This window comes from Schistocerca nitens, chromosome 8 (genome assembly GCF_023898315.1).
Source record: "Schistocerca nitens isolate TAMUIC-IGC-003100 chromosome 8, iqSchNite1.1, whole genome shotgun sequence".
Classification (NCBI taxonomy): Eukaryota; Metazoa; Arthropoda; class Insecta; order Orthoptera; family Acrididae; genus Schistocerca; species Schistocerca nitens.
Genome location: NC_064621.1, coordinates 547,650,751 through 547,662,964, shown reverse-complemented (window position 1 = coordinate 547,662,964; position 12,214 = coordinate 547,650,751).

Genomic DNA, 12,214 nt, shown 5'->3' with positions numbered 1-12,214 from the left:
GTGGGAGTGAAAATGTTGTTTTCGGTTTTAAAATCTCCCCACTTAAGATTGTCATATTGTCAGTTACATTTATTTTGATGCTCCTTGGGCACAGCCTCAGTTCCTTTACTTATTGTATGTTGACCATTCAATACACTTTGCTTTGTATTAAGATGTAATAAAGGTTGTTCCTTAGTATACCTGTATCTGAATATGAATCCAATAAATCTCAATAAACTAACATGATATTGCAGTGCCTTTGTTGTTAAGAAGAATAATACAGTTCTGATGTAAGAAAATATTATTATTATTATTATTATTATTATTATTATTACTATTATTAAGCATTGAGAAGGGAAAGCAACATAAACTTTCATGGCTCCCTTTCCAGTTTAGAAAGTGCCGCGTACCATTGTGGAACAGCGAGGCTTTGTGCCAACGATGTATGATTTGAGAAGTGAAGTTTGCTAAGAAATTCCCTGATGTCACTCGCACTGAAAATGTACCTAAGGACTAGTTTACAACAGAGATTGAAGAATATTACAGGGGGGGGGAGGAATATAAGTAGTTTGTTAACGTCAGCCTCGACTGTTCTGTCCACACAATAACACGTCGGACACAGTTGGCTCTGTGAAAAAAACTTGGCACATATAAAGTAAACGATTAAGGTTGTCCAACAACTAAAGCAAACACAAATTTATAGTAACTGACACTATAACTACGAGCTTGGATTTAAACACATATAACATGTTAACACTTACGTCAATAACAATGACAGAGCCCGAGTGGTTTGAAAAGTTTAGAAATCATGTAGAATGTTGTTCATTCATTATCCACTCTGCGTTTTTCTCACATACAAGTCCCACATGCAAAAAATAACAGTATATCTCTGTAGATTTAAACAAATTATAAATCTTATAATGATGCTTATGTTATGGTGCGTCCATATTATACAGGAGATAAAAATAGAGTGATATCGTCCGACAGTGGACGATGTGTTGTGCACTTGTATTTTTTTGTTTTTTTTTGTTTTTTAATATTCAATTATCTTCAGAGTCTGTCTTTAATATTGATGTTTTTACATCATACATGAATTAGCCTATAGTTTCTTAGGCATGTCAGTGGCGCTGGATTCATTTCTCCTTGTAAATCATCAGAATACATCATTACAATACTTAGTTAAATATTATATATTGGCAAATAAATGGCTCTTGGCCTCTTTCATTACTCAAACCAGTGTTTTATGTGACGAGATGTGGTTCATCGCCTACCATGCGGAGAATGAGAACTCCTACTGGATTCTCATGATACACACGTAATTCCAGTGATGTTGTAGTTGCACACAGGATATGCATTCATGTAAATTGTCAAAATCACACTCTTAAATTAATTAATATAACATATACATCATAATATCCATAATATTTATCAAATAGGTGCATAGAAGTGTTTATGCCTTGAACTTAAAGTCCATTGTTTTCGCACTATTATGCTTCTGTTCATTGTGGCCGATGCCATGGTCATTTGTGTTCGTCTGTCAATGGACAGGCGGTGACCTTCATTGTCTGAAAAATAATTGTACAACACATTGATCTAGCTTCAATATTCTTAAATTTAATAAACTCAGTCCTGCTGAAAAGAGAGAAACTTATAATCTAATATGAAAATCAAAGGTAGATGACTTATACACTAACCATTGTCTGTACATTTGTACGATGTTTTATTTAGTTCATGGGTTTGTCTCTTTTGTAGAGTTTTTTTATGTGTGAATTGCATAGTATTTGCTTATCGCTTAAATTTACAGTAATAAACTTTCATGTTGCACACAAACACAAAGCACTTTGACATTCTTCGCTGTGGGTTGTCGATGGTAGTTTGTGGTCATGAATCACTGCATCTTGGCCTGGTTAGGTGGGCAACAGAAGGCTGTTGCGAAACTGGATCCTCATTATGTTAAATGTTCGTCCATGTAGATAAATGTCAGTGACATGTGTTCGTTTTGGTGCATTTTTTTTATCATGAAACAACAAAGAAAACCTGAGTTAGGCTCTGCTTAACGCTAAGCTTACATCACTAATAGGGTAAGGGATAAGGATGTGAACATCAGATTTACAAAGCTAGCGTGAGTACTCGCTCACTTCATTTATACATTGTTCAGTAATATCTTATTTTCGCTCCGAAATGACTATACCGCTGTTCGTGTTTAGTGTACACTCGGTACTTGATATAAGTCCAGAGTTTGGATGCATTTATTGTTATACAGGTCTCTATATTCTGGGAAATGTCCATGTACATATTTTGAACTACCGCTGGGCACGCAGCTGTTAAGTCAATCAGTTAGCATTGTCAGAGGCGATACATGCCACTGCTGCAGTAACTATCCTAGCCATTCACGTGCAGTACAGGCTTGGCGGTTGTTGCCCATATCTGCGGGTTAGCTAAGTTGCCTTTGAAGTATTGTCTTTTCGTTGATAACTGATTACTTGACTGCATCATGAGTGTGTTCGACGCATCTGTGAAGCTCACTACAGGGCGAACTTCACTTTGTGGTCCTTGGATCGTTGCTGTGGTTCATCGTCTGCAAGCTGCAAGACTCGCCTGCAGGTAAGTACACCCGAGTTAGCCACAGGTTCTAGGCCATAAAGCCAAGTCCCTGATGTTCGGGACTTGGAACAAAAAAGTACATTTAAAATTTTCAGCATACACTTTGTAGTGAAAATAGTAGCACTGGTTAAAATTCTCACTGCCTAATGTGTCTTGTGATGTTTTGTGTTAATTGGTGATTATACACTTGAACTTAGTCACTTCCAATTCACATGAGGAAAACACAACTTTATAATTCTGTCACTTGTTGATTCACATGAGCAGTGCACACGTGCATACACAATATTACGAAAACACACACACACGCACACACACACACACACACACACACACACACACATACATATATACATACATACATACATGCACAGACACACACATTCACCCCCTCCCCCACCACTCATCCTATTGTGAAATTAGCTAACATATTTCGGATGGTCCATCTGCCAAACATGTTTAATAAAACATTTAAATGGGCAATATGTTTGGGGAATACTATGTCTCCATGAATATGGTGACTTTGAAGTGTGGAAATCTGGCGTTTCTCTTTCCCTGCAAGAGATTTCACAGTTGACCATTAACCCTTTATGCTATTTGTGCAAGCCCCTGTGTATAATGATCTGAACTCAATACTGTGATTTACTACGAGATGCTGATAACCCCTTTCCCCTAAATCCTTATATGAAGAAAACCTGTCTGAAATTACAATGGAATCCTCTGCAACGTGATCTTCAATTAAGCTGACCAAAACTTCCTTCCTTCGATTGGGTACTACCCTGAACACTATATTGTCACACTCCTGACTTGAAACTACTGCCACCCAAACCCATAATCCCACCGGAGGTTCCCCCTTATTGTACTTCCTTTTACCTAAATGTGATTCGTCAATTTCGACCATAACACCCCCCACCCCAACGGCCCCCTATATTTCATGTACTCTCCACACACTTCCCTACATAAAGAATACCAATCCACAACAGTACACTTACTCACACGACATTAATGCACACACAGCCACACAGGATATCTCAAACACCAACAGTAAGTGATTTCATAATGTCTCTCAAGGAGATCTTAGATTTTTCGAACCACGTCCCTCTTATAATGGATCGCCACAATCTAGGCGCATATGTTCGCCGCACTCACGACATCGAACATCCTCAGCAATGAGACCACACATTTGCAAAAAAAACAAATCGTTGTCAACATGCTTTCGCCCATAGCGTCTCGTAAATCATCAAAGTTCATCAGGACAGATAAATCCATACCTATAAACGGAAATAAAATACTAAAAATTGTTCTAAAATAAAAAACTAATAGTCCAAATTACCTCAGTATCACTAAGAATGAAATTAAGTACCGAATGAATTAGAAACAACCAATTTAATAAATGCACATGAAGAATATTTTCAGCAGTATGTGGCGATATTTCACATTCAATTATTTTAGTGTACAATGATAGTGCTTATCCTGAACACAGAACTGTTTCATTATCTATGGCTCAAAGTGAAGACATTACTATCTATGAGTGATGTATGACGTCATTGGTCAAAGCCGACGGGTTGTATCCCCTGCTTCACTAAACCCCTCTTTTGTATTGGTTGCACGCTTCTTGATATATAGCAAAAGATTTTGGTCTTCGTTCTTGTAACGCTTAAATATTCTAGTAGCTTGATCAATCTCTAAATGAGGACACTTTCATTTTGAATAGGTGTGGTCGCATTATTCCGTCTTCCTGCGCTGTGTAGTATTCGCTTCACATGGCAGTCCGTAAATACACTCCTGGAAATTGAAATAAGAACACCGTGAATTCATTGTCCCAGGAAGAAGAAACTTTATTGACACATTCCTGGGGTCAGATACATCACATGATCACACTGACAGAACCACAGGCACATAGACACAGGCAACAGAGCATGCACAATGTCGGCACTAGTACAGTGTATATCCACCTTTCGCAGCAATGCAGGCTGCTATTCTCCCATGGAGACGATCGTAGAGATGCTGGATGTAGTCCTGTGGAACGGCTTGCCATGCCATTTCCACCAGGCGCCTCAGTTGGACCAGCGTTCGTGCTGGACGTGGAGACCGCGTGAGACGACGCTTCATCCAGTCCCAAACATGCTCAATGGGGGACACATCCGGAGATCTTGCTGGCCAGGGTAGTTGACTTACACCTTCTAGAGCACGTTGTGTGGCACGGGATACATGCGGACGTGCATTGTCCTGTTGGAACAGCAAGTTCCCTTGCCGGTCTAGGAATGGTAGAACGATGGGTTCGATGACGGTTTAGATGTACCGTGCACTATTCAGTGTCCCCTCGACGATCACCAGTGGTGTACGGCCAGTGTAGGAGATCGCTCCCCACACCATGATGCCGGGTGTTGGCCCTGTGTGCCTCGGTCGTATGCAGTCCTGATTGTGGCGCTCACCTGCACGGCGCCAAACACGCATACGACCATCATTGGCACCAAGGCAGAAGCGACTCTCATCGCTGAAGACGACACGTCTCCATTCGTCCCTCCATTCACGCCTGTCGCGACACCACTGGAGGCGGGCTGCACGATGTTGCGGCGTGAGCGGAAGACGGCCTAACGGTGTGCGGGACCATACCCCAGCTTCATGGAGACGGTTGCGAATGGTCCTCGCCGATACCCCAGGAGCAACAGTGTCCCTAATTTGCTGGGAAGTGGCGGTGCGGTCCCCTACGGCACTGCGTAGGATCCTACGGTCTTGGCGTGCATCCGTGCGTCGCTGCGGTCCGGTCCCAGGTCGACGGGCACGTGCTCCTTCCGCCGACCACTGGCGACAACATCGATGTACTGTGGAGACCTCACGCCCCACGTGTTGAGCAATTCGGCGGTACGTCCACCCGGCCTCCCGCATGCCCACTATACGCCCTCGCTCAAAGTCCGTCAACTGCACGTACGGTTCACGTCCACGCTGTCACGGCATGCTACCAGTGTTAAAGGCTGCGATGGAGCTCCGTATGCCACGGCAAACTGGCTGACACTGACGGCGGCGGTGCTCAAATGCTGCGCAGCTAGCGCCATTCGACGGCCAACACCGCGGTTCCTGGTGTGTCGGCTGTGCCGTGCGTGTGATCATTGCTTGTACAGCCCTCTCGCAGTGTCCGGAGCAAGTATGGTGGGTCTGACACACCGGTGTCAATGTGTTCTTTTTTCCATTTCCAGGAGTGTATTTAAGCTGGGCGTGTCAAGGGACAAATGACTGATAAATTCCGTGCGTGTTTGCCGTCAGGGTCACGCCGTACGTTGCCATGTTTTCTTTCTTACCGCTCAGTCCACGTGTTTCATTATCTCACCTGCCGTTGGAGTTCCTCTCATCATCCGCGCGTCTATATCTGTCGTTACATGCAGTGGTGACGAATAATTGTTCTCTCCCAATTGTGACGTGCCATCTGTTCCTCGGATAAAATTATCTTCATCTTAAATCTAACAAAAGTCATCATGTAGAATGTCAGAAGTCGGCTCAACGGCTACGTCCTTCCTTGGTATTCAAATAAAACCTCAATATAAATATGCATCCATGGCCTTCAGCCGTGTAGGACCTCATCTTCTTAATACCTAACTTCAAACTAATCCGATAATTTCTTCTGAAAATCTGGTCGGCGACTTTCTTTAGTAATTTTCTTTTCTCTCTGTGCGGCAGTGTCTTGACTCGTAGATTAACTCTTCTTCTTGTCTTTCAGAGATCTTTTGTAGATGTGATCGGCAACATTTTCCTCAATGGTCATTATTATTTCCTCGGCTCGAAGCATACTTCTTAATGTCCTGATGGTGGTATAGACCCTTTATTCTTCCAGACACGGAATCGGCTATTAGATAGCAATCAATGTGTGGTTTGCGCAGAATTATGTACAGACCCTCGTACAAGTACCTCCACCTTTTATCGAGACGGTACAGTAATGAAGGTTTGATCCTGCCTCGGGCATGGATGTGTGTGATGTCCTTAGGTTAGTTACGTTTCAGTAGTTCTAAGTCTAGGGGACTGATGGCCTCAGATGTTAAGTCCCATAGTTCTTAGAGCCATTTGATTTTTTTTAATGAAGGTTTGTAATGCGTCCTCACTAATACTTTTTCATTAAGTTTGTAGTCTACCACTGTCCCAATCTTTTTATCGTGTGCTCTCTTTCTGGTATTCGCATGAGCAGTAAGTGAAATCATGGCCTGTCTGAGTTTTTCATCGAGTTCTTCTTCATCGCTTTGAATTTTAGGTATTGGATCGATCCACTCGTTGTGTTCCCTTTGATTCGACATCAGTTCTGCTGGCGTGTAACTGGTTGACATGTGGGGTTGGTTGTTGACTATCTGCTCGAACGGGGTTACAAATTCCACTTGATCATTTTTCTTATTTCGTCTCTGACGGCTGCCTTCTTGGATTGCGGTACCGCATAAGTGGTCTTCCAGCATGTGTCACGGGGAATGACCTTCATGTAAAACACAAAGTCTCTTATTATCCCTTGTTTGGTAGAAAATACGCGTGAATATCTTATTAAAAGATGGAATAAGTCTTGCTGTTGGGGGTCTGTTAGTTCACGTGATTCCATGGTTTTCTGGATTATTTCTTCTTGAGCCGGTATTTGCTCGTCTTCGTCGCAATCGGCAATGTGTTGGCTGAAATGCAGCATGTGAACGTTGCATACTTTACCCTTCCTGTATAGTCTGCGCATCAAAACATGACATTCTCGATCTGTTTCTCTTATCTTGTCACGCAAAAGTTGAACCATAAGTGCTTTGTCGTTGACTGTTTACTTGCATGTACCGTTATAAATATCATTTACTGCTCTTGTCTTGCGGAGAAACTCCATACCGAGTATGCAAGGAATGGATGGACTTTTCACAACTAAAAGCACACATGAGATTGTTACTGATTCTATTCGGACCGGTATTTGCGTTTTAAGGTTTACTCTTTGAATCATGAAACCGACAGCACCAGTGACTGTACAGTCTTGAACAGGTAAAGTGGGTACTTTGACTAATGCAGATACTTTTCTGCAAGCACACAACGACATTGAATTCACGTTCGCACCTGTATCAATAATCGTAATGATGGGTAAATCAGCGATATATATATCTGCGCAGAAGCTGGTACTCGGTCTTCCCATAAGGCTTCTGTTGCTTTAGTCACCTTTTCTCCTATTAATTCTTCACGTATATCTCAGTTTTGATCACAGCGCATGAGATTTATTGACTCCGACATCAAGTCGCCCCCTGCACATCCGCAGCCAACGCATGAGACTTGGACTAGGTACTTCTAGTTTTCCACTTTCACTTGGGCTGAGCTACTGCTGTTTGAATTAACCCACATGCTATTGTCTTCAGTTATCGTTACGGTAGGGCTTGGATACCATGTTCCCATTGGTAAGAATTCCGGTTAGTTGGTAAAATTAAAGTTCGGCTGCGTTCTGACTTGGGCGTAGAATATGGGCGGATTGTATGTTCCATGCGGCTTCTGATTTTGTTTTAACTGCTACTGATTATTTGCATTCGTTGCTTGCTGTGGTGGCGCATTTTGTTGGTATTGAATGACTTGGATCTGCTGCTCAAAATTGTTATTATTTCGTGACCCACTTTGGTAGCATCCATCGTTTTGTTCGCCGTATTGGTTCCCACCGTGGTTGTTACGTTGGTAACCGTTGCCGTATCTATTTCACCTGTAGCCATTGCCATAGTTTTTCTGACTGTCATTATCAATGGGGTTGTGTCTGTAATTATTGTTACGTCTGATCCGCTGGTTTCCATTGCTATAGTTGCCATTATTCTTTCCGACGCTTTGCTGCCAGTTAGCGTTTCCCTGTTGGCTACCCTGACTGTTCCCGCTCACGCTGGCGTGGATGTCGGCGGCCGGTGCGTTTGGCGTTTGATATCCGTAATTGTGGTTGTTCTGAACATGCGCGTCTTCATAGATGAGGTATAAACTGTCCATCACGGATAAGAACATCTCCTGGTCGTCATCCGGAACGTTTACCAATTTTTCCCTTATCGATATAGGCAATTTCGACTTGAGAATCATTATTACATCTTTAGTGGTGACTTGTGTATCGCTATAGCGAATCTTCCTCAAGTATTTCTCGAAATACCTCCTTAGACTCCTAAATTTGGCATGAAAAGGTTCGGCATTATACACTTCTTTCCGAAGTCTCTGCTGTACTCCTGTGCTCCAAAACTTATGCAAAATTTGGTGTTCGAATTCAGCATAAATATGACATCTATCGAGCATATCTATCTGTCCCCCATTAGGCATTTTCTCCTTGAATGAATCCGATAACAAACTGTATGCGTTGGCGGTCTGACCAACTTTCTGGGAACACGCCATAAAATCCTTTTAAAAATACGACAGGGTGAATGTTTCTCTTCTCTGGAATGAATGTTTGAAAGACTCTATGTTTCAATACGCTCTCTTCTTTCAATAGATTCGCAAGCGATACTTGAGCGATTTGTTCGAGTTGGAAAAGCTGGAAGTCCTGCTTCGGTACTAATCGTGCGGAAGGTTGTTGTTGGCGGTCGAAATATACCGGCGAGTTATTTGCGGTTAGTAATTCGCTTTGGGATTCACCCTGCACGTCATTGTTTTGGAGATTATCTAAGCGGTGTTGCATTGTCTCAATTTGACCGTCTGGTTTGCGTTTCCGCTCCGGTAAATCTCATGAAGATACGTCGAGTCTGCCCGAACTCGCTACAGACTGTCTCCTGAAGTTGCGGGAGCAGCTAAAACTTCTAACGTGCTTGATTTTACAACGCCTTTGAGCTCGTTCATTACCTTGTCGGAAATTTCTCTTTCTTTGGCCTCCACTCAATCTTCATAGCTCTTATTCAGTTCCGTGGTGTATGTGTCTAAGCCATGCTTTATTTTACTTTCCATATTCAACTTAGCCATGTCATCTGACAATTCTGTCGTTTTTTCGCCTATTTTCTTGATATTGTCTTCAGGTTTGTTGACCTTTCCACACACTTCTTCATACTTTTTCAGCGTCTTCGCCGCCTCAGACTGGCCAGCGGTTACTTGAAGCTGAAGTCGGTCGGCCATTGATTTCATGCCATTTTCAACCTCACAATTTGCTCGGCTACTGTGGAAATGTTACTGTCTATTTGCGCGCGTAAGACGGTTTTGACCGCATCTACTTCATCTTCATTGATCCATTATGGATCGTGGGACGACGGAATCTGTGTCGCCTGGCCACAAAGAGCTGTTGCAGGACGATTTGATTCACGGATCCAGTTATGTGGCTCCTTCTGTGTATAGCGATTTTACGACTATGACGTGTGGTGCTGAAGATGACCTCAATGTAATGCCGAAACTGGTAGCACATAGAAGTTCATATAATAAAATAAATTTCTACAATACATGCGGCTGTGGGTAAATTATTGCATCAAGAAGCATCTACTTCACGTTTGTAACCTTCTTTTAGTTCATCCTTTACAGAATCTGTCTTGCTTGTCACTGTACCAAACTTGGTTTTCATATTACCCATTACTGAGTCGATTTCTGCCATTACTGTAACCATTTGTGATCCGAGTTTACCAATATCCACTTTTAATTATTATTCATTGAGTCAAGTTTAGTTTGTACATCTGCCTTTGCCGAACTTATTTCTGCTTTTAAGTCTGCCTTAAAGTCAGTTCTTAAATCTGTCTTCAAGTTAATTGCCACAGAATCATATTAATCAAATTTAGTCTCCATGTCCGATTTTAAATTAGAGAATAACAAGGCTTGTTTCTCGTCCCACTCCTCCTCCTTCTCTTCGCATTGCCTTTCATACTCATCACGTTCGCGTTTTTCTCTCTGTTTTTCCTCTTCCCGTTTGCGTGTATCTCTTTGTTTTTCCACTTCCCGTTCGCGTTTATCTCTCTGCCACATTTCGATACACATGTCAAGTTTATCTAATTGATTCATCTGCGATGTTTGTCCAAATCTTAGCTCACGCTCCTTGTCCTCAATGTTTAACACGCTTAGCCAGGACTCCGGGCGATTAGAAATTATACGCGAGCAGAGCAGGTAAGTACCCGCGTCTGTTTCGGAAAGTTCATCTAGAGAATTATCCACTCGCTCGTCTTGTGCCATGTTTGCAACCAAATATTTCACTATAGAACCACTGGTCATCTTTTTAGATACACTACTGTACTGCTCACACGGAGTGTCTATCTCTGAGGCAATTGTCACTGGCGGCAATGAAAACTGAATAGCACAACACGAAAAAGGCAATATGGATTCCACTGAATGTAAACAATTGAAGAAAACGCTGCTGTCTGTCACCAATGCTGTATTTCCACCATTTTGGATTTAAATGACAAGAATGACATCAAGAAAACATATACAGACAGTTACAGTACAACAATAAAAATTTTGCACTTTAATAAAATTGACTTTAAAAATTGCAAAGAAATGTTTTTGAGATAACTAATCTGAACAAATTTACGAAACGGAGCGGGGTTTGTTGGGAAAGCTGGATTTTAAATGAGCACAGCACCTAAATGTCAGAAAATACAAGATGGAAGTGGGGTTTTCGCAAACACAAAGGATCCTACTCACTTAGAATTGTCTTGAAACTTAGCACACTGGACTCGCATTCGGGAGGACGACGGTTCAATCCCGTCTCCGGCCATCCTGATTTAGGTTTTCCGTGATTTCCCTAAATCACTTCAGGCAAATGCCGGGATGGTTCCTTTGAGACGGCACGGCCGATTTCCTTCCCCATCCTTCCCTCACCCGAGCTTGCGCTCCGTCTCTAATGACCTCGTTGTCGACGGGACGTTAAACACTAATCTCCTCCTCTGTCTTGAAACAGCGACTCGCAAGTGCAATTACAGCCTGCAATTGTATTTTATCGTTCTGTTGGTAGGCACCATAATATTTTCCACGTCCGTCCTTTCCAGAAAATTCCCATCTCCGGTCCCACATGAAGTTAAAACCAAGAGGATTAGCTATGATTTGGATTCAAGTCACCGCTCGGGCGTCACATCTGATGTAAGGAAATATTATTATTATTAAGCGTCATTGAGTAGGGGAAGCAACATATACTTGCGTGACTCCCTATCCCGTTTAGAAAGTGCCGTGTACCATCGTAGAATAGTGAGGTTTTGTGCCAGCAATGTACGATTTAAGAAGCGAAGTTTGCTAAGAAATTCAGGGACGTCACTCGCACTGAAAATGCACCTAAGGGCCAGCTTACATCAGACTTTTAAGAATATTACAAGGTGGTAGGAGGGGGGGGGAATAAAAAGTATGTTAACCTCAGCCTCGACTATTCTGTTCACACAATGACACATTGGACACAGTTGACTGAGTGAAAAAAAATTGGCACATAGAAAGTAAATGATTAAGGTTGGCCAGCAACTAAAGCAAACACAAATTTAGAGTAATTGACACTATAATTACGAGCTTTGATTTAAAACACATGTAACGTGTTATATCAATAACAATAACAGAGCCTGAGTGGTTTGAAAAGTTTAGAAATCATGTAGAAATGTTCATTCATTAACCACTCTGAGTTTTTCTTACATACTTGTCTCACATGCAACAAAATAACAGTATACCTATGTAGATTTAAACAAATTGCAAATCTTATAACGACGCCTATGTAATGGTGAGTCCGTATTATACAGGAGAT